We start from the raw sequence: 20,317 nt of genomic DNA, 5'->3' as shown, positions 1-20,317 counted from the left end.
CCAAAACCCTCTAGCCAGAGCCCTCCCTTTCTGGTGAACAAAACCACAAAAATGTTTCATCCAAGACCCATACATGGACCCACAAGGTCACAGTGACAAGTAAGCTAATCGAAGTACTTGCCATTCTAATGATCCTACCCCACACCCCCCACCTTCCAGTATAGATACATCATGTCTTCTCAGTAGGGCAGGCTGAAGGACCTCCTGCTTCAGATCCCTGGGCACTGTTTCTTAAACGCTTCATGATCTTTACACCAAGCTGTGACACCCACTAGTTTCCAAACATGTTTCCATATGTGGAAAAAAAATCTAAAGTGAATAAAACAGATTAAATCAAGAGAAAGGCAAAAGGAAGAAGTAGATATCAATCAGGTAGTGATAAATGCAGCAAAGAGAAAGCAGAGCGGGGAACTTGGGAAATGGGCCCTAGCTTAGCCTCAAGAGCCTCTTTGATAGGAAACATTAGAGCAGAGAACGGAAGGAAGAACAGGATCCAAATATATTTGCTCTGAGAAAATATCTCTTCACAAGAGAAAACAGTCCGGGAAAATTAACTTTTCAGCAGTACCATGCATGGGAATTTTGGTGGTTGTTCTTGATAATTAAGAAGCCTATGCAATAGACATGGATTAAGTGAGGAGGAACTAAGGTCACAAAACGTGAAGAGTTAATCCTGGAAGTTTTTTCCAGATTACTGTAATGGCGTTGTTCTCTACTCTGAGTCAGATGGAAAAAAAAAAAAAAATTGGAGGAAGATAGAAAATGTCAACAGACATATTACTTGACTTATTTATTTATTTATTTTAGAGATTTTTGCTGAAGGGTACATGCACTTGCTGGAGAGACAGAAAGTGAGGACTCCCCCTCCTCCAGGGTGGATAGCCATGCTGCAATCCCTTCTTCTCCATTCTACTCTCGGAATCTTAGCCATGAACACACATGCACCCAGCATGAGTTTTAACCCACTGGGTCCGGGACTCAAACCACAGTCAACTATGTATTAGTATAGCAACATAATCATTACAGCATCTGCTGATCCTGACTTATATTTTAAAATGATCTACTGATTATTATGTGAGGAATAGTTTGTAGAGGCCAAGAATGGAAGTAGAAAGACCCTACACACTATCGATAGATGACAATGATTTAGACTGGGATGGTGGAGTATATTCATCAGACGATAAATATATTTAAGAAGAAGAAGAAGCATCCCCCCTGGGGGGAGTGATTTCTCGCTTTCTGTCTGTCTCTGTCTGGCGAGCACATGTGCCCTATGGCAAAATCCTCTCCAAAAAAAAAAAGAAGAAGAAAAAGAAGCAACAGCAACAATCTTTGCAAATGATTGGATATATTATGGCAGAGAAGTAGAAATGCTGGGAATCCAGTGAATTGGTACACCTATCCAGAATTAACTACTTTAATAAATAAACAGCTGTATTTTATAATAGTCTATGGACTAAAGCTAACAATGATCATCTCCAATGATGTAATTATAGAAAATATTTATTAGCTGTATTTTACATATTTCTGTCTTTCTTTTTCTTAAAAATGCCAGAGGGTGTGTGTGCTTACCAGAGAGAGAAGGAGAGAGCACCTTTCCCCCAGTGGAGTATAGTCACACCCCAATTTCTTCTTCCATTTCTCCAACCTGTCAGGATTGGGGCCATGCGCATGCATGTGCCCAGCATGTTTTCAAGGCATCAGGGTCAGGATTGGAATCCACAGTAAGCCAGTACCGGATCTGGCTTCCTTAACTATTGGTCTTTGGGGCTGGCACTGTGTTTTGCTTATTTCTAATGAAATGATATCTCTCGTTTTTTTGTTTTTGTTTTTGTTTTGTTTTTTAAGTTTCAGATACATAAAAGATATTGCCTGATCATTTGAATTGGACAGGATTCAAGATACTATTTCTATTGCAAGTGAACCTTTCTGACTTATGAGATTTCAGAGAGCAATCTAAAGGAACAGATTCTACAGCTTTATTTCCTTAATTTCATGATAAAAGACACTATAATAGTGCTGCATATTCATGTATTATAGTGATGTAAGTTTTCAAATTCCATAGACAATTCTGACTACTGAATAAAAATAAAACATGAAAAAATGAAAATAGGTGTATAGTCTGAATCTCTTTGAAGAAACCTTCCCTTTTTCATTAGTAGTATACTTTGCCTCGAGCTATTCCCTGGTTCTAGACATAAAATCAAAAGCATGACTCATTCATTCTAAAAAGCAAATTCAGCACTCTTTAAACTTTGAATCTTTTCTTTGTGTTTTTATAAGTAATATATATTCACACACATCTGTAGTACCTGTATTCAGGCACACTTGGTTTGTGGTGGTTTTGTTAGCATTGATGCAGAAGAAGAAATAGATTCATGAATATTTTATATAAAAAATGAGACTCTTTTCATACCTGATGCTCATACATAAAAGGCTTATCTTAGATTCATATTAGAGGTTCATCGCAAACATCACATAATATTTGCAGACATTCTCTCCAACTTTCCATGCAGCCAGTCCTCTGTATTCATAGGTTCTACATCTGCAGATGGAACCAAATTCAGATCAAAAATATTGGTTGTGTCAACCTGAACATGCACAGACATTTTTTCTTGTCATTATTCCCTAAACAAAGCAACACAACAACTATTTACATAAAATTTAAATTGTATTAGCCATACAGTAGTTTCTAGGGGAACTAGAGATGATTTAATGTATTCAAGAGGATCACATAGCTTATATGCAAAGATGATTCTATATACAAGACTGAAGCAACCTTAGATTTTTGTATTCTCTGGGGTTCCTGGAACTAATCCCCCTTGAATACTGAGGAAAAAAATTATCTTGAATGACAAGGTAATTCTTGCTTTAAGAACTTCTTAGAACTTCTTAGTAAGGTGTTCTTATGGTATTAGTATGAGAAAACATAGTACAGAACAAAATAAACAAACAAATAAAAAAACACCAACCATAAAGCTATCTTTCTTGGGGTCAGCAGTTGGGGTGGTGGTTAAGGTGCTGGTGTTCCACATGGGTAACTGTGGTTCGAGTCCCAGACTTGGTTGCTTGAAAATCGCACCAGGTGACTGTGTGTGACTGCCCAAAATCGAAGGAGGAAAGTAGAGGATGAAGGATTGCAGCATGGCCATCCCTCTTAAGACATGATTTCTCACTTTCCCTCTCACTATCTTTCCCTCTCTGTATGTGTCTCTGGTGAGTGTACTTGCCCTATGGCAAAAACCTAAAATGATTAAAATAAATAAATAAATAAATAAATAAATAAATAAATAAAAATAAATGCTATCTTGGGGCCAGTAGATGCCATGGTGGCTAAAGGCACTGAACCCCAACATGGCCAACTGGTTTGAGACCCAGACCTGGCCACTTGCTTTCTCACTTTCTCTCTCTTTTTCGTCAAATTAAAAAATAGCAATAATAATAAAATTAAATAATATTTTTTAAAAAGCTGTCTTTCTTGAGAGCTAGATTGTAGTGTGGTGATCTAGACAGTTGATTCCATGTTTCCTACTGTGCAGTTCAAGTCTTAGATCGAGCAGCTTGAGAAACATGTCAGGCCCATGTGCCTGTGTGCCCGAAATCCTGAGAGAAGAAATGGAGCAGGGAATGGTGGCAGGACCGTGTCCCATGGAGAGAGTTTTGGCACTTTCATTCTTTGTCTTTCTCTCTCCAGCAAGTGCACATGCCCCCTGGCAAGCTAAAAGTACCTGTTTTTCTTAAATATTTATGCTATAAAACGAGAAAGCCATACGACATTTAAAAGTGCTCTCCAATTACATTTCTCTTGAAGGAATAAAATAATATTAATCTTGGAAAAATGATAGATCAGTGAAGCAATAACTACAAGAAGGGAAAATGTTAAAAATAATGGCTGGAAAATAAGATCAGGTTAAAATTTCTAAATAAACATGCTTGCTATAGAGCTGAAGAAATTATTAACTGAACAAATTGTTCGCTTGAATTACATTTCTGTGAAGGTCATGGAGCACTAGAAGATCACAGCAAAATGGTAGAAAATCACAAAGTGGCATCAGGCCTCAATCCAGAAAGGGTCAAATTGCAAAGAAGAAAATGCAAGTTAGCTCAGACATAGTAGACAAGACATTTGTGGGACACAGAAGTGGATTGTTATCTGTTGATGATAATGTGTTTTGTGTCCTCCACTGGACTGGTTTGAAGTGTATTCATGTGGGGTAAATTCAGCTTCCTAGCTGAGCGACATATATTGGTTGAACATACAAAATATTTTTTTTAAAGTAGTAGCAGATATCTTAAGGATAGTGTATATTTCCAAATGGACTTCTGAAAAGCAATCCATAATCAACCAATTTTTTAACATATAAAATTTAAAAAGGAAGTCTTCAAGTGTTTCCTCTATTATTAAGGAGGGGAGCAAAAAAGTGGGTAGAAAATACAAAACAAAATGCTAAAGCAGTAATTCATAGTATTCTAGTCACAAAATTGATTTAATGAGATGACAATATCATTGGCTGTAAAATAAATTCTAATAAAGTTGAGGCCAGCAGGTAGTAAAGTTGTTAAGGCACTGGACTCCCGCATGGCCATCTGTGATTTGAATCCTGGACCTGGTGACTTGAAATTCACACCAGGTACATGTATATGTGTGTTCAAAACTCCTGAGAGGAGAATGAAGAAGGGATTAAATTAGTCCATCCCCCAAGGAGTGAGTTCTCACTTTCTCTCTCTCTCTATCTCTCTGCCTCTTCAGCGAATGCACATGTCCTATAGCAAAACTCTCTCCCAAAAATAAATGAATACATTTAAGAGGACTCAAGGAACACAAATCTTATATCTAATCACAATGGAATTATGTTAGAAATTGATAGAAATATATCTGGAAGATCCTACAGATATTTGAAAACAAAGTAACACTTAGAAACAATCAATGGGCCAACAATCAAAAGGAAAATTAGAAAGGATTTTTAAACAAGTGAAAATGAAAATGGTATATAAAAATTTGTGGACTACAGCTAAAGAGTGCTGAAAGGGCTAGGACTATAGCATACTGGTTAAGCACTGTGCATTGGGAACAGAAGCCCACGTGGCTAACTGCATTTTGAATCTCCAACCCAGCAGCTTAAAAACACACTGGGTGTGTGTCCTCATGTGCCCCAAATCCTGCTGGATTTTGAGAAGTTGCTGGAGGCTGAGTCCATACAAGCACAAGAGAACCTTATGGTAGCCACAGTTTTAAGGAGGGCCTTGCACTTTCATGCCCATTTCTCCTAGGATCTCACCACTTGTCATAGTGAGCCTGTAAAAAAGATCTGTTTATGGCACTTGGCGCTGGTCAGGAGAAGGAAAGAGCAGCCTTTGTAAGACATGTCCAGAGGCCCCATCATAAAGGCACACTACCCAGAAAAAACCATGCTGTCACCAAAGCACTGAAAATACACTAGGGCTGGGGAAGAGCATTCCTCTAAATTCCAGCTATCAGTTTTATGACCTTACATCCACATGGGACAGCACTTCAAAGAAATAGTCTGAAAACACTGTATCTGGGAAAGTGAGAAGAGACAGAGGGAAAGGCTATACTGCTGGAGTAGGACGAAAGTACTCGTGAAGTCCACTCTTCAATAACAGGCCACTCAGAGAGCAGGACGTAATCAGATTACAGAATGAGCCCACTCTCCCGTACTCAATAGTCTTCGCTATGTGATAGAGACCTACAGCACCAAAGCTGTGAGATACAGGCTGAGTAGGATACAGACGAGCCCCAGACTGAAAGGAGAGCCAAGAATAAGGACACTGAAAGAGAGGCCTGTTACTTACACTCACAACAAACGTTGAACACAGCTTGATTCCTAGCCAGATTATAAATCCTCACTTAAAGGCCTACTTACCTCAGAGCCTATGAAGTGATACAATACTAGCTTTCGACAAAAAGTAGAAGTCAGGCTAGAATATCAATATAAGAAACAGTCTGAATAAACAAGTAAGTCATCATAATCAGATTCAGATATTATACAGATGTTGGGATTACAAAAAGGGCAATTTAACAGAGATTAGTAGTTAGCGTAATGGCTATGTCGCTGAACTCCCATGTAGTCAACCACAATTCTAGTACTGGACCAGGTGGCTTAAACTCATGCCGGATGCGTGTGCGTGCGTGCCCAAGATCCCAAGAGGAGAATGGAGGAGAAGGGATTGCGGTGTGGCCATCCCCCCTGGGCGGTGATTTCTCGCTTTCTGTCTCTCTGTCTCTCTCTGTCTTTCTGGCAAGCGCACGCACCTTATAGCAAAAACCTCTCCAAAAAAAGAAGAAAAAAAGGGCAATTTAACATAGCTATGACAACTATGTTAAGAAGTTTAATGGAAAAAGTAGTCAACATGCAGCAGATATAGAGTTAGGTGAACACCGAAAGACAGATTAAAAAGAAAATGCCGGGGGTGTACCAGGTGGAGTGGTGGTTGAAGTGCTGGACTCCCAGATGGCTGACCACAGTTCAAATATTGGGCCTGGAGTCTTGAAAATCATGCTGACTTGAAAAAAAAAAAAATGTGGTGCATGTACACTATGAAAGTTATAAAAAAAAATGAGGCCCTGATATTTGATACAAAGTGGACTAATACAGATGATTAAATGCTAAGCTAAGTAAGTCAGACTATGAAAAACAGGCATTGGGGACAGGCAGATGGCATAATGGTTACGTCACTGGACTTCCACATAGTTGACTGCGGTGCGAGTCCCAGAGCGGGCAGCTTAAAGTGTATGCTGGGTGCATGTTCATGCGTTCCCAATATCCTGAGAGGAAAATGGAGGAGAATGGAATGTGGCACGGTCATCCCTCCTGGGTGGTGACTTCCCATTTTCTGTCTCTCTGGCAAGCACATGCACCCATAAACCCTATAGCAAAATATCTCTCAAAAACAAAAAAAAAGATTCATGTAAATAAAACAGAATACTCAGCAATAAAAATAAGTGAGCTATTACTATAGATAGCATAATATAATCTTAAAATCATTCTACTGACTTAAAACTACAAAAAAGAATACATGCAGCATGATTTTATTTACATAGAATGCTGGGAAACACCAACTATTCTACAGTGTCAGAAAGCAGATCTGAGGTTTCCTGAGGATGGGGACAGAGACCTGTGGGAGTCAGGAATTATGAAGGGCCTTGATAAAATCTGCAAGGATAATAAAGATGGTCCTTGGCATGACCGTGTATGTTGTGCAAGTATGTACCTGTATCAGAATGCCATCCCATTGTACACCTTAAATATATACAGTTTATTGTAAGTTTATACTTCACTATTGGCTATTACAATTACCCAAATAAATATGAGCTACTAAAAACGTGAATTCATTTAAATTTTTAATATTACAATGAATGTTTATAGTAAAGAATATAATATGTTATGGGGAAGAACTTGTTTTAATAGATAGGGTCCATTCAGACCTCTTTGGAGAAATTTATCCTGATCAAGAATATCTCTCCATTTGATAATATTTGGGCTTTTGTCTGTGGCTTGTTTATATAAACTCTTTTGTGATTTAAGAAAAGTTTACTGGAAAATACGATTATATATCCAGAATTAAGAAGATAAAATCAGAAATTCCCTTTAATAACTAATTCTACAAGTGCATTTCAAAGAACAGAAATGGATTATAATTATTGTGTCAATTAAAAATAAAAAACATATTTTGGAAAAAATGACCAATTATTTTTAAATCCTACATTTTACTTCTTACTTTTTTGGAGAGGTTTTTCGCTATAGGGCGCATGTGCTCACCAGACAGACAGAGAGAGACATAGAGACAGAAAGCGAGAAATCGCCCCCCACGGGGGATGGTCACGCCGCAATCCCTTCTCCTCCATTCTCCTCTTGGGATCTTGGGCATGCACGCACATGTGCCCGGCGTGAGTTTTAAGCCACCGAGTCCTGGACGCAAACCGTGGTCGACTACGTGGGAGTCCAGCGACATAGCCATTACGCTAACTGCTGGTCCCGATGATCTCAGTTAAACCTAAAAACACCACCATGATGTGAATATTGTTGTCATCCTTTTTTCACAAGTGAGCAAACTGGGATTTTTTAAAGTATAGAATTTGTCATAGTCCCAGTTTTTATTCAGATTGAGCCATAACAGGTGAAAATAAGTATATATTTCAATAATAAAAATAAAGTAGAAAAATTCTAAAATAATTCTTTTTTTAAAAAATGTTTGTAGAGGCCATATGTGCTCCCCTTTATCCCTTTCTCCACTTCTCCCTCCTTTAGGAAATTCTGGGCATGCACACACATGTATCTGGTGTGTTCCTAAAGCTGTAGTATCCAGAACTCAAACAGTACAGCCTGTCATGTGGATTCCAACCTCATTAAAAGCACCACCCCAAATTGGCCCCTAAAAATAATTTCTAAGGGCTTATAAAAACCTTTTTCATCAGAGAAAAGCAATAGAGAGTGTTTAGGGCATGCAGGAGAGACTGTGGGCAGAGTGGTTCTGACCAGTAGGTTTTCAAGTGGTCATACAAGTTTATCTTGAAAAAGCTCACTGGTAGATCAATATCAATCCAAAGAAAGTTTTGTAACGTCCTGATTTACAGATTTCCTCTCAGCCATTTCTGGATCAAAAATTTTATCAACAAAGATATGGAAGTCCTACTTACCATATTTAAGGAGAATTAAAAGGGAAATGGAGAACAAATGCATAGTTTCCAGGAAGAATATCTAATATCTATATTAGATATCAGGGTATATCTAATCAAATAACATATGGTAAGATAAAGGTTTAAATTTGTACTTTGGCTAAACAAACAAACAACTGCTCATTTACCGGATGACAGAGATATGGTGTCCCAGGAGCAAATCCAAAAATGTCTTGGGACTTTGACTTGACATTAAGTTCCACGTGAGTTAGCAGAATGACCTGCACTGGACATGCCTCTTTGTAGAAATTTATCCTGATCAAGAATATCTCTCCATTTGGTAATATTTGGGCTTTTGTCTATGGCTTGTTTATATAAACTCTTTTGTGATTTAAGAAAAGTTTACTGGAAAATACGATTATATATCCAGAATTAAGAAGATAAAATCAGAAATTCCCTTTAATAACTAATTCTACAAGTGCATTTCAAAGAACAGAAATGGATTATAATTATTGTGTCAATTAAAAATAAAAAACATATTTTGGAAAAAATGACCAATTATTTTTAAATCCTACATTTTACTTCTTACTTTTTTGGAGAGGTTTTTCGCTATAGGGCGCATGTGCTCACCAGACAGACAGAGAGAGACATAGAGACAGAAAGCGAGAAATCGCCCCCCACGGGGGATGGTCACGCCGCAATCCCTTCTCCTCCATTCTCCTCTCGGGATCTTGGGCATGCACGCACATGTGCCCAGCGTGAGTTTTAAGCCACCGAGTCCTGGACGCAAACCGTGGTCGACTACGTGGGAGTCCAGCGACATAGCCATTACGCTAACTGCTGGTCCCGATGATCTCAGTTAAACCTAAAAACACCACCATGATGTGAATATTGTTGTCATCCTTTTTTCACAAGTGAGCAAACTGGGATTTTTTAAAGTATAGAATTTGTCATAGTCCCAGTTTTTATTCAGATTGAGCCATAACAGGTGAAAATAAGTATATATTTCAATAATAAAAATAAAGTAGAAAAATTCTAAAATAATTCTTTTTTTAAAAAATGTTTGTAGAGGCCATATGTGCTCGCTGGAGAGAAACAGAGAGAGAGAGAGAGAGAGAGAGAGAGAGAAAATGAGAAAGGACCTTCATAGGGCATGGTCACACTTTAACCCTTTCTCCACTTCTCCCTCCTTTAGGAAATTCTGGGCATGCACACACATGTATCTGGTGTGTTCCTAAAGCTGTAGTATCCAGAACTCAAACAGTACAGCCTGTCATGTGGATTCCAACCTCATTAAAAGCACCACCCCAAATTGGCCCCTAAAAATAATTTCTAAGGGCTTATAAAAACCTTTTTCATCAGAGAAAAGCAATAGAAAGTGTTTAGGGCATGCAGGAGAGACTGTGGGCAGAGTGGTTCTGACCAGTAGGTTTTCAAGTGGTCATACAAGTTTATCTTGAAAAAGCTCACTGGTAGATCAATATCAATCCAAAGAAAGTTTTGTAACGTCCTGATTTACAGATTTCCTCTCAGCCATTTCTGGATCAAAAATTTTATCAACAAAGATATGGAAGTCCTACTTACCATATTTAAGGAGAATTAAAAGGGAAATGGAGAACAAATGCATAGTTTCCAGGAAGAATATCTAATATCTATATTAGATATCAGGGTATATCTAATCAAATAACATATGGTAAGATAAAGGTTTAAATTTGTACTTTGGCTAAACAAACAAACAACTGCTCATTTACCGGATGACAGAGATATGGTGTCCCAGGAGCAAATCCAAAAATGTCTTGGGACTTTGACTTGACATTAAGTTCCACGTGAGTTAGCAGAATGACCTGCACTGGACATGCCATAAGAAATAACTGTTTTAAACACTCACCTTCAACATCATAAAAAGCATCCAGAGGAGAGTGACCAGGATAATTGCGGTTCTGAGACAAAAGGCTCGTTAGGAAATCCTGAAGGGGAAAAAACACTAAGGCTATTTCACTTAGAGAAAAGAACCTGTTCATTAGATGTAATTCTCTTGGTTTTGAGTAACTCTAATTCAGATAAGTGTAAAAAGTAAAAAAAAAAATAGTATTTGTTCACATAATAACATGTTCAGAATTATAGTAGCCTTTAGATGGCACTATAGTTTGAATGCGCCCCCCACCCCGAAAATTCATATGTTAAAATTTGGTGAAAAATTGTGAAGGTATAGAATGTAAGAACTTAATCTGATTTAAAAGTGGAGCCTTGGGGCCAGCCGGTGTCATGGAGGTTGAGGTGCTGGATCCCACATGGCCAGCTGCACATTTCAAGACCCTGACTCAGCAGCTTGAGAATTATGCCAGGTGTGTGTGTATGTGTGGCGAGCACTGCATACGGAAGCCATCTCGAGCTATCCGCCATCTTGGAAACCATTAGGCTTCACTTCCTCACTGAGCAAATCCTTTCTCAAATCATGTGACCAACCGTTCTCCCCGGAAATGATTGGGTTTCTAGGCAACGGGAGAGATCCACCCACATCAATGATTGGTTAATGCTGTTCTATCTCATTTGCATTTCGGGCAGCCAATTGGTGCCCACCAGCTGTATATAACTTGCCATTTTTCCTGAATAAACGGAAGTAGACGGAAGACGATGACTTGACCAGCACCTGGTAGTGTGTGTGCGCGTGTGTTTGTCCCATCTCTCACTCCCTCCCCCAAGGAACCTGTTCCACGGTCCCACAGGCCGGGACATGTATGCATATCCAAAATCTCCAGAGGAGATTGGAAGAGAAAGGATTGCAGCATGGCCATCCCCCTTGGGAGGTGATTTCTCACTTTCTCTCTTCTCTCTCTATCTCTTCCTCTCTCTTTCTCTGGCATGAACACACACCCTATAGAAAAAATTTAAAAACTTAAAAAAAGAAAAAGGAAAAAAAAAGGGCACCCTTTGAGAGATGGTTAAGGACTGGATAAAGTTATGGGGAAGCAGGGATCTGACTACTCATAGATTTTTCAAGGAGAAATAATGAGACCAGAGCAGAGACACACAGACATGCTTCCCTGTCCTCCACAATGTTGTATGCAGTTAGAAGACACTTGCCAGATATCAGCATTCTGCTTTTGGACTTTCCATCCTCCAAAAACATGAGCTAAATAAAGCCCTATTCCTGTAATTCATACAGACTCAGGAATTTTGCAACAGAACAGACTAAAATGGATGATAGTATCAGATCAAATATCAAACCCAGAGGATACATTCAACAGCAACACCTCTTCCTGTGACTCTCTAACAAACGGTATAAAGGAAACTTCCCCCAGATTTTTGTTGTGACTGCATTGGTCAAAACTGTCTCATGACCATTTCTTGCCTCTTCACTTGCAAAGACATAAGATTAGCCCTACTGAAACGGATGCCCAGAACAAGTGAGGGTTCATGCTCCTCTGAGAGATACCAATATATGACAGAGATAATATGTATTTGAATATGTATTTGAACAAAATAGTTCCATTAGGAAAAACAAACATAAACAAACAAAAACAAAAACAACCAGATCCACAATAAGAAGTCCTAGGAAAAACTTCATGATAGTTTTTAATCATTCCAGAGTTAACCATATGGAAATATATCCTATTAAGTGAGAGAAGAGAATGTAAGATTAATGTTTAGATGTTAACAGTGGATATACAGCAAGCCAGTATTAAGTGAAATTTGCTAAATAATGAACAAACTGCTCACTCTACACATGTTTCCAGGAGGGGAAACTCTCCTACATGCCCTCCAGAAAGTCTTCCAACAAGAGCCTAGCTCCCAGTCTTCAGGTGTTCTGCAGAAAAGCAAAGACACTAAAAATAAGTGAAAAATTAAATTCTAGCCATTTCCTTTTTTTTTCCTTTTTATAAGGTAAATCATTTTTATTTATTTATTTTTAATTGCCAGATGGTGCATGTACTCATCAGACAGAAGGAGAGAGCAAAAGAGAGAAAGCACCCTCCAATGGGATGTGGTCATGCCACAATTTCTTCTTCATTTTTCCATCCCCTTGAGATTTGGGGAATGCACACACAAATAAAAACACGTGCAATAAAAACATGTACCTGGTGTGTTTTCCAAGCCACTGGTCCAATATTTGCACCATGGGTGCTGTACGGAATCCAGATTCCTTAACCACTGACCTAGAAACTGACTCTCAGCCATTTTTAAACTACAAAATAATATAGGGATCTCTTAAAATGAGGCACCTAGACTAGACAAAGATGTCCTGTATCTTCTGAGCTACTCCCCTGCAGGGTCAGTGTCTACTGACAAGGCACCCTTCTGGAAGTTACACAAAGATGTTTTGTATATTCGCCTGACAATAATTCCAATGCTAGGTTTCTCTGGTTGAATTTAGTAATTTATTAAACTAAGTGGGAAAGAACAGAATTTCAGTTTCAAAATAATTCCAACAAATTAACAATTATCTTTGGCCAAGCTGCAGTAGCACACTATGACACTGTGCTCCATAAGCTTGGACCACATAGGGGGCCAAGTTCAATGCCTTGTCCAACCTAAAGGCCAAGCAGGGTGGCATGAACCTGTGATCCCAGTGACTCAGAGAAGCTGACAGTAGGATCAGGAGCTCAAGGCTTGTGTTGGCAAAACAGTAAGACCCTGTCTGAAAACAAACAAACAAAAACTATCTTAACAATTAATAGTTTTTTTTAACACTTAGTAGTTTTTAAAAATGTTTTTCCATCTTTCAAGTTAGGGTTATGATTCTTCTCATTTTATAGATAAGAACAGTGCAAATAAGTGCAGTAATATAGCCACTCCTCTCCTCCTCCTTTCCCTTACTCCTCTTTTTGGTGAGTTCAAAACCCTTTTTCTGATAGAAATAATAAAATATTTTATAACATTTAAATATTAAACCACGAAGATCTTTGAGACAAAAATCTGCCTTTTCATACTACATTTCCCACTGAAGATTTTTTTAATGCTTTTCTATGCACCCAGAAGGTATCAAATACCACAATAATGGTCTTTCCATTTGAATCACAGACATTCATAGATGAATATTCCAATTATGGCTAATTATGGCTATTTCCAGGTAAAGGACAGGTTAGATGCCAGTTCCAGTTTGGTATGAACTATGCTTTTACTCATATAGTTTCTTCCATGATGACCCAAAGTTGAAAATAAGGTCTTTTAATAATAACTTTCTATACTAAATTAAAGTCCTTCTCAAGAATTTAGTATATCTCAGATTTATTACTAATATATCTGCTGTCACTCCAATTTCCTTTTCTTTATGAAAATGTTACATATATCCAAGTAAATCTTCTGCCACTTTACTAAAAATAAGGTGGAAAGGCAATGCAGTAAAGTCTTTATATACATGCACACACACCCGGCATGAATTTCAAGCCTCCATGTCTGGGACTCGAACTGCGGTCAGCCTTTTGGGGGTCCAGTGACATAACTATTATGCCATCTGCTGGTCTCTATTGAAACTATTAAATATTTATTTATTTAATGGGATAAGCAAATAAGAATCACTAAAAATTGAACTAGGAATCAGTTATGTGGTGTAGCAGTAAAGCACTATTCAGGAGAAGCTGGATCCCATGGGGCAGCCATGATTAGAATCCCCAGCGTCGTCCAGCTGAAACTCACCAGACATGCGCATGAATGCCCAAGATCTGACAAGTTCAAAGCCTGGAGAAAAGGGAAGGATTATGGTGTGATATGGAAGATGCTCTTTTCTCCCTTTTGGTCTCTCTGTTTATGTCTGATATGCTCTATCACTAATAAAGAAAATTTAATTAATTGATTAAAAATAAAAATGGAACTAAGTAGAAAGATAAATAAGAGGTAAGGAAACCAAAAGAAGGAAGGAGGGAAGGAAGAGAGAAGTTTGTTGATAATACACTTTACTGAGATAATATACAATTCTCATAGAGCTATCCCAGCACCTTCAAAAGCTATCAGACATTTTTTGAAAATTCAGAATGTATTCTCAGAATGATTCAGATTAATAATAACTTTCTATACTAAATTAAAGTCCTTCTCAAGAATTTAGTATATCTCAGATTTATTACTAATATATCTGCTGTCACTCCAATTTCCTTTTCTTTATGAAAATGTTACATATATCCAAGTAAATCTTCTGCCACTTTACTAAAAATAAGGTGGAAAGGCAATGCAGTAAAGTCTTTATATACATGCACACACACCCGGCATGAATTTCAAGCCTCCATGTCTGGGACTCGAACTGCGGTCAGCCTTTTGGGGGTCCAGTGACATAACTATTATGCCATCTGCTGGTCTCTATTGAAACTATTAAATATTTATTTATTTAATGGGATAAGCAAATAAGAATCACTAAAAATTGAACTAGGAATCAGTTATGTGGTGTAGCAGTAAAGCACTATTCAGGAGAAGCTGGATCCCATGGGGCAGCCATGATTAGAATCCCCAGCGTCGTCCAGCTGAAACTCACCAGACATGCGCATGAATGCCCAAGATCTGACAAGTTCAAAGCCTGGAGAAAAGGGAAGGATTATGGTGTGATATGGAAGATGCTCTTTTCTCCCTTTTGGTCTCTCTGTTTATGTCTGATATGCTCTATCACTAATAAAGAAAATTTAATTAATTGATTAAAAATAAAAATGGAACTAAGTAGAAAGATAAATAAGAGGTAAGGAAACCAAAAGAAGGAAGGAGGGAAGGAAGAGAGAAGTTTGTTGATAATACACTTTACTGAGATAATATACAATTCTCATAGAGCTATCCCAGCACCTTCAAAAGCTATCAGACATTTTTTGAAAATTCAGAATGTATTCTCAGAATGATTCAGATTTTTTTTTTTTTGATAGGTTTTCGCTATAGGGTGCGTGCGCTCGCCAGAAAGACAGAGAGAGACAGAGAGATAGAAAGCGATAAATCACCCCCAGGGGGAATGGTCACGCCACAATCCCTTCTCCTCCATTCTCCTCTCGGGATCTTGAGCACGCACGCACACGTGTCCGGCGTGAGTTTAAGCCGCCGGGTCTGGGACTCAAACAGCGGTCGACTACGTGGGAGTCCAGCGACATAGCCATTATGCTAACTGCTGGTCCCGGAATGATTCCGATTTTTATAAACTTATAACAGGAGAGTATATCTAGGAAGTCAGTTCTGGAACTGAACAGCAATAATATTGGGACTCATAAGGGTTCTGTTTGATTTTCATGCCGTTAGAAGAAAATTCCTTCTTTCTTTATTTATTTAGTGTAATTTTGAGGGATGGGGAAAAAATGAGGAAACAATTGGCTCCATGCCACTGAGATACTTTGAATCCTTCAATATAGAAATTAAGAACTGTGCAAGAGATGCTCTAGAATTCAGTGGAAAATGCCTCACACTGAAAAGCATAACTCTGAATTGATGTAGATAGACCATCACAAAGACTTTAAACACTTTATCTAAAAAATTTATTATCTATTCCCCTCAAAGTCAAAATATAGCAGCGAGATTTCATCCAGGATAGAGGCTGCAGAAAAATTAGTTAGAAAGGAAAATTCTTTAAAAATCTGCTCAGTGATAAATTAGAAGAAAGTTTTCAGTTTAAAATTCAGTAAAAAAGATATTAAACTGGTTAATGCAAGTTTACTTAAATGTCACTTTTAATTTTCTGTGTTTCTTTACCATAATTCTAGGAGATAGTCTCTGTTATTTTTCTTCCATCTGCAAATGCTGTTCTCTTTCTTTCCTCCATTTTTAGGGTTTATTTTTATATCTATTATGTTTACTTAGGATATTTAAGATACTTAAAAGAATATGATTGTAATACCATATTCCCTCTGTCGATTTGATAACATATGGTAGGGGTCTTTAAAAATTAATGGAAATGAATATTATGAAAATACTATGCAGGGATTTCAAAACGGATTGCATCACAAACTCTTTGAATCCCTCTTGTATTAAATAAAATCTCAAAATTCTTTAATACTGAGAATTCACATTTTATAGATACTTTCTCTAACAATTCTATAAACTGAAATTGTGATGTTTTATTAAAATTGGAGGTTAAATGAACAAAAACCAAGTTCATGTCTCAGAAACTACTGACTTGTTTAAGATACACCTTCATGTACAAGGACTTCCACAATATTTATGGAACGATTCGAATCATTGTAGTAATTATTCTTTACATACTAGGAAATGGAAACATGATTTTAAGAAAACTTTACACATTTCATATCTGTCTATGCCACATTTAATTTTAATATATGATGTCTTGAATTTCTATCTTATGTAACAGCTATTTTTTGAGGTGTCAGGTTGAGAAGTTTGTTAGAATGTTGTGTCTTTAATTCTTAAAATATAAATCTTTTCTTTAGTATATTATAACACTTCAAAGTGTAGGATTCTGATACTAATTTTGACTATTTAATTCATTGCCTTTTTGTTGTTTTTGTTAAGAACAGTATAACTTTGGGAACCAGCAGTTTGCGTAATGGCTATGTCGCTGGACTCCTACGTAGTCTATTGCGGTTCACATCCTGGACCCAGTGGCTTAAAAACTCACGCCGGGCGCATGTGCGTGCGTGCCCAAGATCCCGAGAGGAGAATGGCGGAGAAGGGATTGCGGCGTGACATCCCTCCTGGGGGGTGATTTCTCGCTTCCTGTCTCTCTGTCTCCTCTGTCTGGCGGGCGCACGCGCCCTATAGCAAAATAAACCTCTCAAAAAAAAAAAAAAAAAGAACAGTATAACTTTTTTTAAGAGAGATTTTTGTGATAGGACACATGTGCTCACCAGAGAGACAGATATAGAAAGTAAGAAATCACCCCCCCAGAGGAATGGCCACACCAAAATGTCTTCTCCTCCATTCTCAGGATTTGGGGCATGCATGAACATATACCTGGTGTTTGTTTCAAGTCACTGGATCTGGGAATCAAACTGCAGTCGATCATGTGGGAGTCCAGTGGTATAAGCATTATGCCTTCTGCTAGTCCCATAAAATATTTTTATAACAAAAAATGCACCTATATAATTAGTTCAACTTAGTTTACAAGATGCCTGACCCCTAAGAATACAAAGATAAATAATATATACTTTTGATCTTTGGGACATTTTCAATCCAGTTCAGAAGACAAATGCATAAATATCTAATGATGATGATGTGGAGAGCAGTGGCTGTCTCTACATACATACCAAGTCTGAAAAGGGATTCAAATTGAAATGAACCTTTCTTTAATGACTAGTCTGGACTCTTTAAATATTTGTTCCTAGAACACTGCATTACACTTGAGTCCCCAAATTAAAATTCCTTAGCAGAACATAAGTATTTTACCAAGTGATTCTTGAAACTTTGTTCTTCACCTTTTCATTGCAGATTGCTGCTGTGTATCCTTTCTTCAGCCTTCTGCTGACTCTCCCACCTGGTGTTATATTGATGGGAATCCCAAAACACTACACTGAAGTGCAACACCTTGGCCTAGTGACTATTTTAACTTGAAGGAAACCAAGAAAACTATGGAACGAGGAAGATCTCTCCTACCTTCTCCTGCCCTCTTCTTCTGAAGCAAACCATAGCAACTGAAATTGCACTTGTTTCTCTGACTAATCCATCTTTTGTTACAGAGATCTCAGCCGTGATTCCTTTCCTTGATTTATCACCTCCCAAGTTTTCAGAACAGCTCTGGTTACATGTATTTTCTTTCTACATCACATGGAGAAGAATTCAGGCTTTGGAAGAGTGAGCCAATTCCCCTGTGGCACAGACTATCCTTTCTCTTCATTCTGTGTATGCAGTTGACTAGTTTTGCCACCATTTTTGCATTATGACCTCCTGACTGAGTTCTCATTAGCGGAATAGCAATGCAAATGGTGTGTCCTACTTCTAGAATTGACACCTTAAAAATATTTTATCCACAAGCCTTCATGCACTTTCACATTCTGTAGATTTATACAAAAAATTTACAAAGCAAAAATAAATAAATAAAAGATAAGCAAGGAAGTACAATACATTGTCTTGAACCTAACTAAGACGTCGGGCAAAAACTTTTCTATTTAAGTGTTTTTTGCAACGAATGTTAGAGAAAGTGGCAATTGTTTAAAAGGGTCTATAATATTTGCATATGGAATAAGTAACTATTTTCACAATTAAAGTCAGATTTTAAATGCTTACTAAAAATTACTAGTGAGTGGTCAGAATAGTTAAGAGATTTAAATGTAATTTTTCTCATTTTTATTCCTAAATTCCACAAAGAATGGAAAAATATAAATTTAACTGCCTTCAGAATTTTTGTCACATTATAATTTAATTTGAGGTTTTGTGGCCACAAGGCAGGCTTTGTAATAAAAGTAAAAAGATGTTAAACAGAGCAGCTTCTAGTAATTGATGATTTTGCCAAGAATTCTAGGTCGTAGTTCTAATTTTGCCACAGATTCATTAGATTACAGTAAGTCAGACTAACTACTGGGGAGGAGGGACAAGCAGTTCTGTAGGGTGGCATATTAACATTCTTTAAAATACCTTCTTACTATGAGGAAGTGCTGTGGACACTTAGTACTTAGAATATGTTCATACATCCTTTATTTTATGTCTACAGTTGTTCTCTTTCACCCTTCCTGATTGTTCTAACTAAGTCTTTGTCCTAGATGCTTCCCATCTGGTAGTCGTTTGCCATGAATCGAAGAGGTTTGGGAAAATTCCCTGGCAGAGTGGCCCTCATGTGTGTGTCATCTATGACAGAAATATAATTACTATGCTAATATAAATATATTGCTTCTAAAATCTGAAAATGTTTCTGGTTTTACCAATTATTTTAGGTTTTTATAAATGATAGTGGTTCTTCTCCCAAAGGAGTTAACATATTCTAGCTTCTGGAGGAGATAAATACAGTCCTTATTAAGGTTTAAATATTTTAAATACTATGCAAAAGAGAAATAGCTTCAGGAATTCCTAACGTAAATCTGAAATACGTACCAAATGCTAAGCTTGCCATGTAACAATAGACTCTGCCTTTGACAAAGATAGAAATACCTACCTTCCTTTCCTTAACTCTTCATAAGGATGTCAAGACCACAACTCCCATTGACTGCTTAATTAGTTGGCTCTTAAATATTTCATTGTAATGATTTACTACCTTTTTTGCAATAACATTTTACTTTATTATTACTCACATGCTACAGCACAATTTCCTTAGAAAAGATCTATAAAAGTAATTAAAGACAAAATACTCAGAATACATATTTTTCATAACTTTACTAAGTGATAGGCGAGCCTGTAAGTATAGGAAATTGATGAAGTGAAGAAGTGAAACAGATGGTAGGGCTGCATACACGTGCCAACACACTCCAATCTGCAGTCTGTTCCAGATTTTGCTCAGGCCAGAAACACAGTGAAAGTAATACCAGAAGCTTAATCCAGCAGAAAAGGCCCATAGTCCCCTTGGGTCCTTAAAAGCAGGCTTCCTGGCTCCAACACAAGTAGCCCTATGTGAAGCAGAATTCCAGGGAAGCACTGTGCTTTCTGACCTTTTGGAAGCTTGAATGTTCAAGCATATGGTCTTTTCACAGGGAGAAGAGAAGAGTCCTCTCTAACAGTCAAGGCAGGAGATGATATAGATAAATGAATATACAGAGACAAAGGGGTTCTCTTTTTTTCATGCATGGCTATCAATTTTGCTTTTCCTATTTATAATTAAAAGCTCTTTCCCATTGTTTT

Source organism: Tupaia chinensis, unplaced genomic scaffold (assembly GCF_000334495.1).
Source record: "Tupaia chinensis unplaced genomic scaffold, TupChi_1.0 Scaffold000174_1, whole genome shotgun sequence".
Classification (NCBI taxonomy): domain Eukaryota; kingdom Metazoa; phylum Chordata; class Mammalia; order Scandentia; family Tupaiidae; genus Tupaia; species Tupaia belangeri.
Note: the sequence above shows the minus strand (reverse complement) of the source record.